General features: G+C 45.1%; 1 protein-coding gene across 2 annotated transcripts in view; it reads right to left on the bottom strand.

Annotated features, from left to right (window-relative positions):
- The window catches only part of KCMF1 (potassium channel modulatory factor 1), a 78617-nt gene that overhangs the window by 15465 nt on the left and 42750 nt on the right, over nucleotides 1–20402 (bottom strand). The gene's annotated exons all lie outside the window — the stretch shown is intronic.

The raw sequence follows: 20402 nt of genomic DNA, 5'->3' as shown, positions 1-20402 counted from the left end.
GGGACTAATTCAATTCTAATATAGAAAAAGAGAAAAAAGGGACTGTTGACGGGAGTGCACGGAGATTAAAATGACATGCATAGACATACACACATGCACAGATTGTGTGTGTGCAGAATCTATGCATGTGTGTATGTCTATGTACTGTATGTCATTTTAATCTCTATACTTTCCTGGTCACCTCACAAGAAGCATATTATAAGGAAGTCTTAATATACTGAAAATTCATATTTTAAATTTTGTCTGTACGCTCCTGTCAACAGTCCCTTTTTTCTCTTTGTGTATATTATGGTAACCCCTGACTGTCGGGAACTGCAACCCCATAACAGACTATATAAAAAAAATTATTTGGGGATTCTAATCTGTCTCTCTACCAAGAGACATTTTCCGTATACACTTTCAGCTCATGAAAGGAGCAACCACTCGTTTGACTGTCAACCTTCCCCATGTTGAACTAATGACCCTGTCAACCTTCAGTCATGTCGACCTAATGCTTTCCAACCTAGTTGTTGTAGACCTAGTGACTGTATCCCCTAATTGGATAACCCATAACAAAAAAATTGGTGAGAGGGGGGGGAAAAATAAAATAAAACAGTTTCTTATGGAGCGAATATTGAAAAAATAGGATTTTGGGTACCTACCGGTAAATCCTTTTCTCGTAGTCCATATGGGATACTGGGCTTCACTACTATGGGGATTGAGACCTCCGCAGGAGAGACAGGCACATAAAAGAACTTTCAGTGTGGGTGCACTGGCTCCTCCCCTCAATCTCCCTCCACTAGTCAGTTAATGCAAAAACTGTGCCGAAGGAGAGCATGTGAGGAGTATGTGATAATGTATTGTGGTGAGATTCATCCAGCACACCCAACCGAACAACAACATATAAAAGAGGTGAATCCTAACAACTTAAGAGGACACCTGTAACTAGAAACAAATCTATAGATATATCTATCCTATAGAAAACAAGGCAATAAGCCTAACAATGAAATAGTATCTGACAGCAGAAAAGCCGCACCGAGGTGGGCTCCCAGTATCCCATATGGACTACGAGAAAAGGATTTACCGGTAGGTACCCAAAATCCTATTTTCTCTACCGTCCAATGGGATACTGGGCTTCACTACTATGGGGAGGTCCCAAAGCTACCAGAACGGGTGGGAACGTGCGGATTCTGCTGTAGAACCGCATTCCCGAACTGGGAATCCTCCCTGGCCAGGGTGTCAAACTTGTAGAACTTCACAAATGTGTGTTGCCCTGACCAAGTTGCGGCCCTGCAGAGCTGCATTGCCGACACCCCTCGAGCAGCCGCCCAAGAGGTACCTACAGACCTGGTTGAATGAGCCTTTACTGAAAAAGGAAGCGATAAACCAGCTGATGCATAGGCCTGTTGGATAGTACATCTTATCCACCTGGCAATGGTACGCGTTGAAGCAGGTAACCCCTTCTTCTGCGCATCATAGAGCACAAAAAGGCTGTCCGTCTTCCGGATCCTCGCTGTGCGCTTGACATACCCTTTAAGGGTTAGGACCACATCTAAGGACTCAGGTATATCCGGATGTGCCGCGCTAGAAGGGACCACAATAGGTTGGTTTAGGTGGAACCCTGACACCACCTTTGGAAGGAATTGTGGTCTGGTCCTGAGTTCCGCCCTATCGTTGTGGAACACAAGGTAAGGGCTCCGACATGATAAAGCCCCAAGCTCGGATACCCTCCTGGCCGAAGCCAGAGCCAGCAGAACAACAGTCTTCCAAGTGAGGTGTCGCAGTTCAGACTCCTCCAGTGGAACAAACCGGGCAGATTTCAAGAAAGTGAGAACCACTTCCAAATCCCATGGTGCAGTGGGAGGCACAAAGGGGGGCTGGATCCTCAGAACCCCCTGTAAGAAGGTTTGCACTTCCGGCAAGGCCGCAATCTTTCTCTGGAAAAACACCGACAGCGCGGAGATTTGGACCTTTAAGGAACCCAATCTGAGCCCCTTATCCAAACCAGCCTGCAGGAAGCGTAGCAGGTTGTTTAGACGAAAGCTGGCCGGAGGCAAGTCATTCTTCTCACACCAGGCAATATATCTTCGCCATATGACGTGATAGTGGGAAGCCGTCACCGGTTTCCTGGCCTTGATCATTGTATTGACGACAGAGGGATGTAGACCCTTGTGGACTAGGATCTGCCGCTCAACCTCCAGGCCGTTAAACGTAGCCGCTGTAAGTCCTGAAAGACGAACGGGCCCTGGAGGAGCAGATCTTTTCTTATGGGCAGACGCCATGGGTCTTCCACTAGCATGGCCTGAATGTCCCCGTACCAGGCCCTTCTTGGCCAATCTGGTGCCACCAGAATGGCCTCCGTCCCCTGATGCCGGAGCCGCTTTAGCACCCGAGCCAACAATGGGAGAGGTGGGAACAGGTACACCAATTGGAAATCCCAGGTCCAGGTGAGAGCGTCCACCGCTATCGCCCCTGGGTCTCTGGTCCGTGCACAGTACATCGCTACCTTGTGGTTTAGTCGTGAAGCCATCAGGTCGATCTGAGGGAGCCCCCACAGATCCACTATGGCATCGAACACTTGAGTGTGAAGGCCCCACTCTCCCGGGTGGAGGTCGTGACGACTCAGGAAGTCCGCCTCCCAATTGTCGATCCCCGGGATGAAAATGGCAGACAGGGCCTGGACATTCAGTTCCGCCCAAGACAGAATCTTTGATGCTTCTCTCATGCAGGGCATGCTCTTGGTACCACCCTGCCGGTTTATATAGGCCACAGTGGTAGCATTGTCCGACTGGACCTGGATCGCCTTGCCCTGTAACAATGGAGCTGCCTGTAACAGGGCATAGTAGACCGCCCGCAACTCCAGCTTGTTGATGTGCAGGCCTGACTCCAGTGGAGTCCATCGACCCTGGAGGCGGACTCCCTGTGTCACCGCCCCCCAGCCCCTCAGGCTGGCGTCCGTGGTTACCAGAGTCCAGTCCTGGATCTGGAACCGTCTGCCTGCTAACAGATTGGATGAATCTAGCCACCACCGTAGCGAGATCCTGGTTCTTGGTGCAAGTCCAATCCTTCTGCGCATCTGCAGGGGGGAGCCGGACCACTTTGTCAGAATGTCCAATTGAAAAATCCTGGAATGGAAACGGCCAAATTGTATTGCTTCGAATGAAGCCACCATCTTGCCTAGGAGTCGGAGGCAAAGATGGATCTGTACCAGAGGAGACTCCAGAACCTCCCTGACCAGCTGCTGAAGTGCACTGACCTTTTCCATCGGCAGAAAGACTCTTTGTTCCGATGTATCCAGTATCATGCCCAAGAAAACCATCCTCTGGGTCGGAACCAGCGATGATTTGGACATGTTCAGAATCCACCCGTGGTCTCTTAGGACTCGTATGGACAGATTGAGAGCACTCCTCAAAGCCTCTGCCGACCCTGCCTTTATTAGCAGGTCGTCCAGGTACGGCACTACCTTCACCCTTTGGAGTCTGAGTAGTGACATCATTTCCGCCATTATCTTTGTAAAAACCCTCGGGGCAGTCGACAGGCCGAAAGGCAAGGCCCGGAATTGGTAATAGTCGTTCCCCAAGGCAAATCTGAGATAGATTTGGTGTGGGGGCCAGATAGGGATGTGTAAATAGGCGTCCTTGACGTCTATGGAGGCCAAGAACTCCCCTCTCTCTAGGCTGGCGATCACTGAGCGCAAGGACTCCATCCTGAACTTGAACACACGCAGGAAGGGGTTCAGTGATTTCAAATTCAGGATGGGCCTTACTGAGCCGTCTGGCTTCGGTACCAGGAATAGGTTGGAATAATATCCCTAGCCCCGCTCCGTGCTTGGAACCGGTACAATTACCTGAGACTGAAGCAGCCTGGTAATGGCCCCCTGGAGGCGAACCTGGTCCTCCTGTGACGCTGGAAGAGCCGACCTGAAGTATCTTCTGGGAGGGGGCTTGTCGAATTCCAGCCTGTAACCTAGTGAAATGAGACCCCTGGCCCAGGAATCCAGACCCGAGGCGTCCCACACATGACTGAAATGCAACAATCGCGCTCCCACCGCGAGAGAGTCTCGTGGCGGGAAAACCCCGTCATGCTGCAGGCTTAGAGGACGCTGCGGCATTTGGACGGTCCTGGGTGCTGGAGGAGTTAGGCTTCCTAAACTTGCCTCTTGTGCCTCTGTTGGCATTAGAGGCGCCCCTGGCCTTGGGGCGAAACCTGTTCCCACGAAAGGACTGCTGGGAAGTACCTGTGAAGGCACGCTTTGCCACCGTGGGAGCTGATGGGAGGAAGGTAGATTTCCCTGCCGTGGCCTTGGAAATCCAACCGTCTAATTCACTCCCAAAAAGCCATTCTCCTGTAAAGGGAATACCCTCCACACTCTTCTTTGAATCTACGTCAGCAGACCACTGACGTAGCCACAAAGCCCGTCTGGCTGAAACCGCCATGGCTGAATTACGCGCGTTTATTGCGCCCAATTCCTTTTGCGCCTCACACAGGATCTTAGCGGTATCCTGAATGTGCCTCAGGCTGTCGCCTATCTGGGCCACAGTCATGTCACCCAACAACCCTTCTTGAATCTGGGTTGACCAGGTATGAATGGCCTTAGCCATCCAGCAGCTGGCTAAAACTGGGCGCTGGGATGCCCCACTAGCCGTATATATGGACTTGAGGGTAGCTTCCAGCCTCCTGTCCGCCCCGTCTTTAAGGGTGAATACACCTGGGACCGGTAGCAACACCTTCTTAGAAAGGCGGGAGACAGATGAGTCCACTACCGGTGGCTACTCCCACTTCTTCCTGCCCAAAGGTTCAAAAGGATATGCATTTGTGAACCTTTTTGAAATAGTAAACCTTTTATCAGGGTTTTGCCAAGCAGCCCTGAACACAGTTTCTAACTTCGCCTGCTCAGGGAAGTACACTGGCTGTTTCCTCTGAGTCATGAAGAAAGGATCTCCTTCTGCGGATGCCTCCACTGGGAGATCTAAAACATCCCTGATGGCCCTGATAAGCGGTTCAGGCCCATGCACTGCTGCCTCAGGGACTGGTTCCTGCAGAACCTGCTCCTCACCCTCCTCTAGTATGTCCTCATCCTCATCGTCTGAATCAGGGGCCATCGCAGCAGCCGGCCTCTTTTGAGGCTGTGCGGGAGGAGGTACACTAATGTAGCTTTCACATCACACTTTTAAAACGGTATATTGCAGTTTTTTTGCCTTTTAAAACGTTTAAGGCTGCAGTGTGAAAGTGTCATAGTTGAAATACCATTTAAAGTTAACTGGTATTTCAACACGTTTAAAAAGCAGAGTCCTACCCGTTTTAAAGCCAATTCAGAGCCGTTTTTTGTGCTGTCTGAATGGCACTGAAATGGTATTTAGTAAAAAATAAAGGTTAGAGCACTGTGATAGGCTGTCCCTTGTCTTGTGTCCCTTCCCTGAACCAGGAAATAAGCTGTGGGTAGAAACGTGTTCAGAGGTTAAACGGCTTGACTGGTGATGTGAATGGTACTTAAACGGTATTTTTAAACATTAGTTTTTATTGGTTTTATACGATAACAAACATAATCAAAGGTGCAGAGGGGGAAAAAAAAAAAAAAGGGTAACATTCAGGGGTAGGTAACATAAAGGAGCAAAATAAAGGTATACATATGGATACGATCATAAGTGTAAGTATAAATCAACCTAAAGTGTACGTATCAGTCGAAAAGGCACTCAAAACAGTAAGTAGCGCAGAGAGGTTGATCAGTAGAGTGTGATCAGAGGCCCATCTGTAATAGTCAGATATGAACTAAGGTCTGGAGGTCCAATATTCAGTCCATCCAAGCCATTTGATTAACGGGTTGGAGGACGAGGAGGAGTAGCGCACTCCAGCTGATTCATATTCGCAGTGGCTTTGAACTGCTTGTTCGATTTGAGGGATAGTTGGGGTTCGGGTGGATCGCCAATTCTGTGCAATCAGAGTTTTAGATGTGATTAGGATGTGGCCCATAACATATCTGTCATTATTGGTCAGACCTCCGTTATATAAATGAAAAATTGCTACTTTTGGGGTCGGGGGAATAGGGATTTTCAGAACCGTTGAGATTAGTGCAAACACAGCTGTCCAAAAGTTGGAGATATATGGGCATTCCCAGAATATGTGTAATAAGGAACCTACGTATCCACATCCCCGCCAGCATAGATTAGAATTAGTTGGGTTGAATTTATGCAATAAAGCTGGAGTCATGTATAGGCGGTGAAGTAATTTATAGTATTGTTCGGTATGGGAAATACATTTAGACACTTTGAAACAAATTTGGAAGATTTGGTGCCATTCCTCTTCATTGATAGTTTCATTCAAATCCCGTTCCCACTTCAATAAAGATGGAAATTTTACAAAGCCCGACGGTTCAACCAATAGGTTATACCACCAGGTGATTCCTCCTCTACTATTTGCACAAGTCAGTTTATTCTGAATGTACAAAGGGATTGAGGACACAACATGGGGAGTAGGAGTTATATCGTATAGCCAATGCCTAAGTTGAAGGAATTTAAAAAAATCCTTATGGGAGAGGGAAAACCGGGACTGGAGTTGTGAGTAGGATAACAAAGTACCTGAAGCTGTAGCTTCAGCGAGTGATAGCACCCCTCTAGAGACCCATGTTGTAAAAGAGAGGTTCGGTATCAGGGAGGCTATGGCTGGGAGAGAAAGTTGAGTGCAGGGTAAAAAAATATCTGAGGATATCTTCACCACCTCCAACCAAGCCTTACGGGTATGTAGGACAGAGGAAACCGGTACCAATGGGTGTATATCAATGGAAGTGGGGAGCCACAAGCAGTCTGTGATTGATAAAGGGGTGATTAAATTACATTCCATGATCACCCACACTTTAGGGTCATCTACCACAAACCAAGCCCCTATTTGGGAAAGAAGACTAGCAATTTGGTAATTGTGCAGGTCTGGGTACGCCACTCCCCCTGCCCATTTTGATAATGAAAGGGTCTTCCGGGCCAGTCTAGGTTTAGCTCCTTTCCATACATATTTACTAAAGGCTGAATGGAATTTAGTTAGCCAATAGGTAGGGAGAAGAAGGGGAATGGTTCTAAATAAATATAGAATCTTAGGCAATAGCATCATCTTCAAGGCCGCAATTCTGCCAAGCCATGATATGTGCAACATCATCCAATCAGTGGACATCAGCGAGATCTTGTGGAGAAGAGGGGCATAGTTTGCTTGAATCAATTTGTCTATTGTGGGGGTAATGTGAATTCCAAGATACTTAAGGCTATCAACTTGCCAGGAATATTGGAATTTAGCTTGTAAGGATTGAAGGAGGTCAGGGGGGAAGTTAATGGGCAGTGCTTCGGTTTTGGAGCCGTTTAATTTATAATAAGACACTGCAGAGTATTCATCTAGGATCCTATGTATTTTGGGTAGGGAACTCTCCGGATTAATGAGGGAAAGAAGAACATCATCAGCAAATAAGCATATTTTATATGACACGCCCGATATTCTCGGCCCCATTACAGCTTCCGATGATCGTATAGTCTCGGCCAATGGTTCGATGGCCAGTGCAAAAACTAAGGGGGACAAGGGGCAGCCCTGGCGAGTTCCATTGGAGATCAAAAAGGAGGGGGAAAGCAGACCACTCACAAACACTCTGGCTGATGGAGAAGAATATAGTGCTGATATGGACGTCAGTGCACGGCCCGTTATCCCAAACTTGCGTAGGACTGCATATAAATAGCCCCAGTGGAGTCGATCAAAGGCCTTCTCTGCATCCAAGGACAGCAGCAGTAACGGTTCCTCCGACCCAGAGAAGGCCTCGACTAGGTTAATCATTCTTCTAGTATTGTCAGGTGCTTGTCTACCCTGTACAAATCCAACTTGGTCTTGATTAATGAGAGTGGGAAGTAGAGGGTTAAGTCTGTTAGCTATGAGTTTGGCGTATATTTTAACGTCAGAGTTAAGTAATGCAATGGGACGGTAGTTGGTTACAATAGCGGGGTTCTTTCCTGGTTTGGGGAAAGCAACTATCCTAGCTTCCAACATTTCTTTTGGGAAACTGCCTAAGGTTGATGCTTCATTAAATATTTGAGCCAAAATCGGGGATAGGACATCTTTAAAACAGGAATAAAATTTGTTAATATAGCCATCTGGGCCAGGAGCTTTTTCGACTGGGAGTGAGTCAATAACTGAAGTAATCTCCTCCAAAGACCAGGGCTGTGCTAGCGTGTGAAGGGCATTCTCACTAAGGGAAGGTAGATTGATTCGAGCCAGAAATTGGTCTATGGCAGAATCTGAGGGCTGTGGGGTTGCTGGATCATCTGCCAAGTTATAAAGGCCAGAATAGTATGCAGCAAAGGCATTCGCTATATCTGCTGGGTTAGACACTTTAATGCCTCGGATGTTCGCAATTGATCGTATACGATCCTTTGCGAGTTTACCCCTGAGCTTTCTAGCCAGGAGTCTACCCGCTCTATCGCCTTGTATGTAGAATTTTTGTTTTAGCTTAGATAAGGATCTATGAACATCCTGCAGGGCTAGGACATTCCATTCTTCTCGGACCCGTAGAAGCTCTTGATAAATTTTGCAGTCAGAGGGGGACAATTTATGTCTAGCTTCCAAATCCGCCATACGGGATTCGACATCCGCTTGATGAGCACTTGCTCTCTTGCGTATGCGTGCAGCCGCCTGGATTGCGGAGCCCCGAATGACTGCTTTTAACGCACACCAAAAGGTGTACGGAGACGTGTCTTCTGGTGAATTAGTTTCTAGGTATAGGGAAAGAGTCTCAGAGATAGACTGCCGTGCTTCTACATCCGTTAAAAGGTATTCGCCAAGGCGCCATGGGCTAGAGGGGATCTGGGTGGAGGATAAATTCCAATGGAGACATAGCGTAGCGTGGTCGGACCAAGTGACCGGCAAGATGGAGGCCTTGGTAATTTGTTGTAATGTCCATTTATCTGAAAGGGCTAAATCAATGCGGGAATAAGTGCCATGGACTGGGGAATAAAAGGTATAATCCCTTACATTTGGATTTTTAGCTCTCCAGACATCGTAGAGATCGTATTCATGGATAATCCTTCGAAAAGCGGAGGATTGAGTAGATGCTGAGTTATTGTTACGTCTGTTGAGCTTCACCGATTTGTCTAAGGAAGGGTCCAGTACTAGATTAAAATCTCCCAGAACCAGAGTCAAACCCTTGCGGCATGCGGTGAGAGTGTTACAGAATTTTCTTATGAATGGGATTTGCTTAGTGTTAGGGGCATATATGACCGCCAGTGTTACTTGTTTACCTTCTAGTTTCCCAATTAAGATTAGGTATCTGCCATCCCGGTCAGGGATCTGACGTTCTAAAACAAAGTCACAGGACCTGGAGAATAGCAGGGCGACACCCGCCTTTTTACAGGGGCCATTGGATTGATAACAATGGGGATACGAGGGGCTGGAAAATTGGACAGGGGAGGAATGGAGGAAATGGGTTTCCTGTAGAGCGACTACGTGGGCTTTCAACTTACTAAAATATCTCATAGCTAATCGTCTTTTATTAGGTGAATTGAGGCCTTTGACATTCAGTGACAGCAATTTAACCATTTATAAGATGAGTCATGCATGTTACTTCACAGCGAACTCTAATCATGAAAAATAAAGCAAAAGTGTACATAACGGAGATATCTAAGGTGACACCAAGGGAAAGCAAAAATAAAAAAACAGGGTGGGAAACACAAGGGAACAAAGGGGACTGAAAAAAACAACATAGCTCCATAAAGGAGCTACCAAGGGTCACCGGCCTAGGTGACACAGTAAGGGCATGGGGGAATAGCTGACAACACCCTCACTCCCATGAGGGCTTTGAAGAAGTAAGATTTATATAAACAAACCGATCCTATTTCGTGGTCCTCACATTCCAATTTATCAGGGGAAATAAAGGCTTTTAATAAAACAAGATGGTTGTGGTGAGCTTCTATAGCAAGGTTATCCTGTACTACTCTAAAAGCAATGTAAAAAAAAAAAACATAGGGTGTGACACAGAGTGCTGTAGGGCATCCGTGTGTAACACAATGATTTATATGTCAATCTAGCTATAAGGTCCCTGTGTATGGTCGTAGGACTAAGTTATCATAACAATATGGATGAAGTGCAACATAAAAAACAAAAAAGCAGTCTGCAAATAGAATATTATTAGTAGGACCAGAATATGCTTGTATGAAGGTTGAGAAATAGAGTTCAAAGTCCAGAAAGTTGCCTATCATTAGTCGGTCTTGCCTGCTGTCGACCAGTCCTGGGCGAGGTGCAACTCATTGGGGCTCCTCAAGGAGGGTACCTCCATCTTCCAGGAGGCCAAGAGCTGTGAGCCCTCAATCGGTGTAGAAGCCACAAATGTAGAGCCATTTTTCCGGATGAGTAGTTTTGTAGGGAATCCCCATCTGTATGGGATATCAGCTTCTCGGAGGGCTATTGTAACTGGGGAAAATGACCTGCGGAGAGCAAGGGTAGCTGCGGATAGGTCACCAAAAATCTGGAGGTCTCCTAGGATAGATGCGGAGCGGCTGGTTGGTCTAGCAGCTTTGAGTATTGAGTCTTTGACATGGAAGTAGTGGAGTCGCATCAGTGTGTCTCGTGGAGCATCTTGTGGAGCGTTCCTAGCCTTTGGTAAGCGGTGGATACGGTCCAAAAGGAAATCTGTAATCTGTGTGGTCGGCATCAATTTTGTAAAGAGGTCAGTCACATATTCTGTTAGGTCCGAGTTAGAAACGGATTCCGGGATGCCTCTAATTTTAATGTTATTGCGTCTCGATCTATCCTCCATATCGCAAATTTTAGACTGTAGGGCCCTCACTTCAGCCTGAACTCCCTCATGGAGAACGAGAAGTTCATTGTGTGATTTGACCACTTCATCCATCTTGTTTTCAAGGCAGTCGGTGCGGTGTCCAACCGCCTCTATATCCTGTTGGCAAGATTGAAGTGCGGATTTGAATTCTGCTGACATGTCCATTTTAAACGAGGCCAGTAGTTGCTTCATCAACCCCAGTGTGAGTGGAGCATCGTCCCCAGTAGGAGGTTGCTGACCATTGCCCGTTGGGTTGGGGTCAAATGGTGCACTGAGTGCGGACAACGGAGATGTACCCGTGTCCTTTTTTGGAGCATGCTTTGAGCCAGGGGACTGAGATGAGGTTTTAAAAAAGCTTACTGGGGGGACTCCAAGCGGTTCTTTTGCTTTTTTAGGAGACATGGTTATTGCATAAAGTGTAACGCTGTAGAGAGGCACAAGATGGTATGTGGGTCAGGTACAGGTTGAGGCTGATCCGCAGGCAGGTCCAGCTTTGGTCAGTGATACATAGGCACTTAAGTATAAGTTTCAAATCATATCAGAGTGAGAAGGTGTGTCAGCATCCTTTTAAGACATTAAGGATGTCATAATTAAGGGCAGCAGGACATATGAATCAGTAAATCCAATGTTGTTACCATGCAGCTCACGGGTGCAAATGGGGTGGCCGTGCCTGCACTGGCCACACTTATCTCTGATCCTTTATTGCAAATGGTTTAGGCTTCAGGGGGAGGCAGGGGTAAAGGGGCTTTGTATATTTTATTCCTATAGTTGGAGGACTGCAGGTGAGAACAGTCCCTAACAGCAATGTGAAGCAGTACACTAGAGCTGCAGTTTGGGCAGGATCCAGGATCCAAGATGGCCGCCGCCAGATATATGGTAGGGGAGCTGCTGAGCTCCACTCACTTGTGGGGGATCCAGGGCCTTGTTGAGCGGTGGCTGAGGGCTGCGCTGGGTGTGGGGGAGGCCTGCTTACCTCAATGCGCCGTTTCTGGACTTCCAGCGGGTCCCGGATGCAGTGATAGCCGCGATCCGGCCGCGGAGCTCGTCCGCCGGGTGTCTGAAGAAATTGAGGCCGCGGCTTGATGCCGGCGGTAGGCCTCAAACTGCGGGGAGTGAGCGCACGGACCCCCGGCTGCGTAGGATGACCACTTCAGGTCTGTAGAGGGTCCCCGCTGGGCAGGCGAGTGATGAGGGAGGGTGCAAGGCACTAGGGGGGCTAGAAGTAGATTTTAGGGGATAGTTTCTGCAGGAGCTGCACGCACACACGTCCTGCTTCCTCCACAGCTAGGCCACGCCCATCTTAAACGGTATTTTTAAATGGTAATCTGCTGCAATATGAACACTAGACCCGTTTAAAATACCATTTAAAATTACAGTTTTTCAAAACGTTTCAAAATGTTTTATGTGATGTGAAAGCTACATTAGAGTATGAAGAATATCCACCCTGGCAGCTAACATGGACAATTCTCTCTGAACCCTCTGCGTTTGCTGAGTGTTATTGGAAAGCTGTGAAGCCACAGAATCCAACAGGGTCTTTATGTTGGAGGCCCAAACAGGCTCCTGCTCATCAGCCTGAGACGGCCCCACAAGCTGTGGGGGCACCCCACTGATCTGAGTGTCAGCACTACTGGGCTGTGGTGACATACAAGCCTCACAAGTAACCTGGGACTGTGATTTTGGCACAAACTTGGTGCTACACACCATACAAGTGAACTTTTTCACCATGATGAGACAGTACTACAAATGTCTGCAGTACAACACAACCCCCACGCAGTCACACACGTGCACACCCCACACAGCTGGATGTGAAAAACAGACTATGTGCTTGTTTTATGCTGTGATAAGTAACTAATCAGTGGGGAAAAAACAGAGCAATTGGGGAGCCAAGTGCACCCTTAACCTGAACTCACAGATCTGGGTGAGCTGGTAACGCTAAACACAGTGATATGAACAAACACAGTGTCTGAGTAAGCCAGATAGCGCAGCAGCGCTAAATCGCTATAAAAAACCTGCTGTCTCTGCCGTGCTGCAAGTACCCGGATCCACCACGCCAGTGAGGAGCCCTCTGTAATGGAGTCTGGCAGCGTGTGAAGAAGCAGGAAGTGACAGCGCGTGCCCAGCAGAGCTTGGTCCCGCTCTGAGTGAAGCCCCGCCCCCTGTACACGGAGCTAGCGCTTCTATATATTTATACTGACATATAAAAAAGGTGTAAAATATATATATAATACATTATAACCTGAGGGGTGTCCCTGGTGGTCCAGCGGCAGCACCCCTATGCCAGTTTCCCAGACGCGGTGTTCACGCAGTCCCTGCTGGAGAGCCGCCATTACTAGCCGTCGTCTTGCCGCACCAGAAATGGCTGCGGGGACCCCTTGTGGGACCCCCAGCCTGTACTCACCACTGAAGTCTTCTGACCTGTCAGGGGTGTGCGGCGGCTAGGGGACTTGCTCGCCACAGCGCAATGCTGTGCGGTGACAAGTCCCACGCAGGACCGAATTGTCCTGTAGCAGGGTCAGCTCTGCACCTGAAGAGGCCGGGGACTGACCCTTCCCCTGACACCCACGAAGCAGGACAGCTGTGTGGTCACCACAGCGCCCCAAAATAACAAACTTTGAAAATAAATGTAGAAAAACTCTGGAGCATCCAGAAGCACTGCCTCTCCTGAGGCACATTTTTCAAAACTGACTAGTGGAGGGAGATTGAGGGGAGGAGCCAGTGCACCCACACTGAAAGTTCTTTTATGTGCCTGTCTCTCCTGCGGAGGTCTCAATCCCCATAGTAGTGAAGCCCAGTATCCCATTGGACGGTAGAGAAAGTATGTAGTCAAATATACGTAAATCAGTCAACATGGTGTTCGGACCAATGACATTTTTGCCACAAATTTTGTTAATATACATCATTAAACTCTTATGAAAGCTGCAATAATTTAAAATGGTAAAGGCAATGGTTGCTGTGAAGGAATTAAAGTTTAAAGATACTGCCGACTTACTAAATACACAATTACATGTGGTTGTTAAAATGGTAGCGCATCATTTTCATTTTTTGTATGATAATATACAGATTGAGTGACAGTGCATTCCATTGCAAATCATTACAGGGATCCAGTTAGAGAAATAAACTTTTGTATTTGGTTTCTTGTACAACCAATGTAATAGAATGTGGGATGTACAGTTAACTTGATTGCTGTTCCAATGAAAGGACAATGCTTCATTCTGTACCATAAAAGAGTAAAGTCTAAACTGATAACCTCATTCCCTTTAATATTTAATTTAAGATAGCTGTAGTATAGAAAAGACTGTTGGGTTATAAAAGTGTGTTTTTAATGACAGAAGTGCTCACAGAAAGAATCAAGAAAATCTTAAGTGCTTTAAGTAAATGTTTCAACACCCACAGTTTATACGCAACACTTTCTTTTATCTCATCTTCCCATTTGTTGATCAGCTGTTCCTTCTAAAACCAATCAGCACATGGAGTGCATACAAACAGAGCGATAGTGTACCACTTTCACCTAGCAAAACACAGCTTTTCCTTAAGCAATTTTTTAAAACCCCATTTTCTAAAGAGCCATGTCTATAGGCAGTATTCAATGAGGACAATTTGTGCTATTTTCACTTTGGAAGGTGATTTTTTTTTTGTGTCAGAAAGTGAATCACCCTATTGAACAGTGAATGACGGACAATTCGCCGTCCGATAGTCTCCGCAATTCGCTGTGGTTTTTCAATGGGTTTTTCAATGTGATTCGCCGTGAGTGTATTCAATGAGAAGATGGCGAATTGCTTTCCAAGTGATTTTTGCCGTATGTCAGTGTGTAGCAATCGCCATCTTTTCATGGTGAAGTGGAATGTGAACTTTTAAAATAATGTGTTTTAAAAAAAAAATTGGTGTAAAAAAAAAAATCAGTATATAGCAGGATTTAACAGTTTTACATTTAAAATAAATAAATAGCAATACTCAATGGGCGGTATTCAATGAGAATACCTGCGAGGTGCAGCGAATCCTTTTTAGGATTCGCTGCACATTCGCCACGTTCTGGAGCCGGCGGGCTCCAGTATTCAACGTGTCAGGGGCTCGCTGCCCCTGACTGGCGAATATGAGCTCCTCCGGCGTATGCCGCAGGGAGCCTGAGGACGGTGGCAGGCAGAGAGATGGAAGTCTCTCTGCCTAGCCCAGAACGTTTGTGGGGGTTAGGTGGGCTCCCCGGGTGCCAGGCAGCACAGGCTGCCCCCCGGGGGTGCCAGCAGGGGACCGTATATTCACTATACCCGATCGTAACGATCGGGTGCAGTGAATATATGAATATGTAATGAGCGGCTCGGCTCCGGCGCCCCCTGCTGGCTGCTGTGTAAAAAAAAAAATATTTTTTTTAAAATTAAATATATATTCATGTGCTTACAGCACATGAATAAAAGTAGCATGCCCCTCCTCAGAATAAAATTCCTGATTTTTTGACACCAAAAGTAAAAAACAAAACACTTTATTTTAAAAGTTGACATTCCACTTCTCCATAAAAAGATAGCGATTGCTACTCGGTGAATCATGGCGAAAAAAACCTTCAAATGTATTCGCCATGTGGTCATTGAATAGGGTGATTCACCGTTTTAGTCAAAAATTCGCCAAACAGCACAAATTCGCCATAAAAACATGGCGAATCAGCCTCATTGAATACCGCCCAATGTATAAATATGTTGCTTTCTCTAAGGCATAAGACAATCAATTTAAGGTTAAAATCAATTTCTGGGGAGAAAAAGCAATATTTAAAAAAGATGTCCACAGTATACTGTAACTTTAAAAAAAAAATTGTCTGCACAGGGTTGTGGACATAGAACTGCTCAACGGCTTGTTGACAATGTCAAATTAGCATGAATATAACATTAAGAATCGTAAGGCCCCCCATGAAGAAACTATTTTTTGGTGAGAATGGATGTACAAATGAAGACAATTGCCTTGTGTGTTACACTAATGATAACACAGAAATAGACTTGTCATTTTCCACAATATTGTCATATTACATATGGGTTCCGTTAAACCTTTGTATTATCACTCGAAACTGTCCAGTTTTTCATTCGAAAACGGGGTGCTTCCAGGGATTTTGCTTTGCTGGTGAAATAATGTCCCCAAAAACCCGTGGCCTGCACCAGTTAATCAGGGCTAATTGAATAGCCCGCCGGCGACAGAATTTCCCCTTAATTCAAATATCGGGGTTCACCCAGATCTGGTGACAATCTGTTAACTCAAGCTACAAATGGTTCTGAAAAGGGAAAGTTTGATTATTTCTACTCTAATATATAGTGTTCACATTAGGCTGTTTAAGTGTGGTGGTCACTTATGGAGGCACCTCAATCTAGTTTGTGTATATATGGCTCTTGGTTTTATTCCAATCAACAAAAGAACATGGTTTTATATATTTCCAAAATGCAGAAATACAAAAATAAAACCTGACTGTGGCACACCTGAATATTAAATATATGTTATTAGTAATATTTAAATATAGCTTTTATATGAAACCATTAAAATATCATGATCACAGAAATTATAAATTTATTATGGTGATAAATTCAGAATAGTTTAATAACCAAAATACACTAGTAAATAGTAGATATTAGTCAAATAATAATTATACATATACATAACTCAACAATATAATTGTATCATACAGTACAACAAGCAAATAGGTACAGTTTAGAAATGAACAAATGTGTGTTCATTTACAGCCCTAAGAAAATTGAAGTCTTTCCCAAGAGAAGGTGTAATTATATAGTGAAGGTTCACCTTGAAATATAAACAGAAGAAAAAATCCTATTTCATAGCTCAGCAACTATGCGTATTAATTATATATATCATACACAATGCAATTAAATCACAAATAACCATAAATTCAAATATTCAATGTTTTACGCTATACTAAATTAGTCATGCTGATCTAGTAATAGAGTACAGAAACAGGTAAGAATCAGAGATCTCTCATTTTGATCAATAGTACAACAATACGTTAAACCAAGAGTTTCTAAACTTTTCTGAACCACATCGCCCTAGAGTATCAGAAATGGCTTCAAGGCACCCCTATGCCAAAAGTCTATTTTGAGTAATTAGAAAAAAATTACATTTAGTAAATTGGGGCAGATGTATTAAGCCTTAAAAAGAGATACATGCAAGGGTGATAAAGAAAGATAAACGTCCAGCCAATCACCTGCTAAATGCCATGTTACAGGCTGTGTTCGAAAAAAGTCAGCAAGGAGCTGATTGGCTGGATGTTTATCTCTCTTTATCACCCTTGCATTTATCTCTTGTTAAGGCTTAATACATCTGCCCCATTGTGTTTATAGGTCATCCTTCGGTTCAGTTATGTAGAGAGGGATAGGATTCACTTCTGTTTGTCAACATATTTTATGATTGGGAGTACTGGAGTACTGGTCTTGCCTATTACACTCACCAGTAAACCGTTTTTATTTGGTCCTGGACCACCAACCTGGGGCACTACTGCATGTGCTCTGCCAATGCATTAAACATCGATACAGTTGCAAAAAGCAGCAACAATTGTAGCAATTACTGTTTATCAGCTTGGAGCAAATAAGTTGCTGTTTATCTTTATAGCAGTACGGAAAATATATGCAGTATAGCAATCTATGCACTATAACCTGTATCACCCTCCATCAACTATCAACCTCACAAATAGCTAACAGTTTTTTCAGAAAACGCTACAATTGTTGGGTTTACCTAGTACTAAATTAGGACAAGAAAATGTAATTTAACCCTGTGCAGTCCAAATTCTTTTTTTGCAATTCAGTTTGGTTTAAATAATAATTATTATTATTATTATTATTATTATAAAAAATGGACTACATTGAATGGTGAACGATGTTAAAGTTCTTATTTCAAAGTGGCTCACCACTGGATCTGCTACTAGCGCTAGGGCTGTTAAGCCTGACTAGATGTTGGAACGAAAAGGGTAAAAATGTTTTTTAGGATTAAACACAGTAAGCCATAAAAATAGCATATTTCACAGAATACTGTACCGATTGCCATCAGGTGATCGTCAATCGATTGTTAAGCCCTGCAGACTGTCAATGGCATGGTATTGGTGCCACCATCAATTGAAAAACCTCTTGCCATAAGGCACAGAATGCAAACTTTAAATGGGAATTCAAACTATTTTAGGAATAACTGTCCTACTGTAAAAAGGGGGCACATACCAATGATCTTGACAGATACAGGATCACCATTTTTAAAATATTCCAAGAAATTAGCTTTCATAGCAATACCTATACCATAAAATAAATATACTGGAAAATTGGTAAGTATCAATAATCTAACAGGCACTATAGTTTGAGACTACCAATTTTATAGGTCAGTGGGAGCTGGCACTTTAAAAAATGTAGAAGAAAGTCAAGAAATGGTCCGAAAGGAGCCGAAACAGAAGAATAGGGGAGAACACAAACAAACCACAAATAATAAACACAACTAGGCAGGGAAACCAGCTCTGGTATGATGTCCAGTGTCTCCTGTAGAATCAGAAAAACTGATTCATTGGTGAGTAACAAAATTCTATGCAATATTACACTGGAGACATCCCAAAGTTTCCCCCATGGGCGGGACAGCAATGCTAATTCTGCAAAACAAGGTGGCCAAAAGAAAAAAAGCAGAAGCCGCAACGGAATCTGCTGCGCTATATAAGAAACTGTAAATAAATAAATAAACATGTCAAACTGGTAGAACCAAACAAAAAATGCACAGAGAACCATGTGGCCCCTATAATAGTAGCAGGAGGCTGCTCTGCATTGTAAAAGTTAGCCGGACAGATAGCCATCAGGCCAGTTTGTTTGGACGCTGACCATCCACAACGAACTGCACTGTAAATAACAAATAAGGCATCCAACACCCACAGAGACGCCATCTGGGCCACGTAACTACGAAGTACCTGAACAACATCCAGGGAAGAGGGATTGTCAGAGTCCTCCAGCAAGGTAGAAACCAAGATAGGATGGTTGATGAAGACACAACCTTCGGAAAGAGGGCAGAGAATGTGTGTGTGAAGCCTTACAAGATAGACAGACAAAAAAAAAAGGAGTGCTGTGCTATATAACAACGTGCATTTATGGCATAAAAATTGCTCAAACAGAGGCAATGAAAACAGTAACAAACACACCCCAAACTGCAGGAAGCAAACAGTGCAGGGTGGGCGTCCAGTGTGCACTATGGAATCAGAGAAAAGGATTTATCGAAAAGTACCAAAATCCAGTTTTCTCTTTCATCTATAGGGGACAACTATGGGGAGCATGAAGCTCAAATTTCAGCTTGTAACCCTGGAAAATGAGATCTCTGACTCAGGCATCATGGCAGGTCTGATCCCAAATTTCCCAGAAAGCATTGAGGTGCGCTCCCAGAGGAGAGGTAAAACAGTTATGCCAAGAGTTTAGAAGTATTATTGGTATCTGGATGAGAGGCTGAATCAGAAGGGCCACAGGCAGAGGAGGAGGCCCAACCTTGAAATCTCTACAGAATGTGAAAGGACTGACCTGTTTAATTATGTCGTATAGCAGGACCCGCTGAATGCAGGTAGACTTGCCTCCTGTAGCCTGTGATATAAACCTATCAAGTTAGGGTCTGAACAGGGCGTAAACTGCATGGGCTACCCTCCACCCAACATTTATATTCAACATCAGCCTGCCACAATGGTCTTTTAAAAGGGACCGCAATGGCTGAAATCTGTGAGTTAAGCATACCCACATCTCTGGAAGCTTCCCCCAAACAAATAAGCCGGATATGTTCTGCTAACGTAACCAACTAAATTCTGTCAGAGTCCATCACAGGCTTTCTAACTTTATCTGGGTGAGCCCAGGCTAATGCCAATTAATCATCTAGTTCCTGTTAAGCCTGGAAAATAAACAGATATTTGGGTTTTCTTCTGAAAAAGTACGGTTGCGAAAGTCCTGGATCTAAATTAGGAACCAGCAAAACCTGACGCACAGCTAGGATAAGAGCATCAATACCCTGAGTCCTAGATGAATTTTGCCTCTGATAGAGGAACCTCCTCATTCGACTATCAGATTGCAAACCTACTGGCAGCTGACATTTTCTAGAGATCTGTCGAGCTGGGACAGAGGGACTGTTGCTAAGTTCAGACCCAACACTGAGTTAGCCAGGGCAAGGCAGTCTTAAAACACAAAAATAAATACAAAAATCATCTTACCAGCCCCCCCACTGTTTTGAAAACCCCAATGATGGAGGGAAGTCGCAGCCACAGCTGGACAAACTTGCAGTTCATTGTAGCCTTGCAAAAGATGGCCACCCTGCATGCAGCCCACAGTCCCTTGAAGATGTGAGTCAGCAAGCAGAGGTAAGCTCTGCCACCTGCTCCCGCTAAATCTTGCAATTGGGAGTATGGTGCCGGAGCCAACAGGAAGTGCACAATGTGGCCTGCTAGTGGGGAAGGGGGGCAAAACTGCATGGAGTAGCCCATGCTGTGTAGTGCCACAGGGGAATAGCTGTGGGGGAGAGAGCAAACACTGTGTATTGTCTCTGATCCCCCACTCCAAGATGACACCAGCAATGTACCCGAGATTCCCGTTAGGACCCATGTGTACTTACCACCTGAGCCTTCAGACATGCTGCTGGAGGTGGCAGAGGCTAC

The sequence above is a fragment of the Crinia signifera genome, chromosome 1, assembly GCF_055691185.1.
Source record: "Crinia signifera chromosome 1, ASM5569118v1, whole genome shotgun sequence".
NCBI classification, from domain to species: domain Eukaryota; kingdom Metazoa; phylum Chordata; class Amphibia; order Anura; family Myobatrachidae; genus Crinia; species Crinia signifera.
This window is presented reverse-complemented; position numbering and strand designations above follow the sequence as displayed.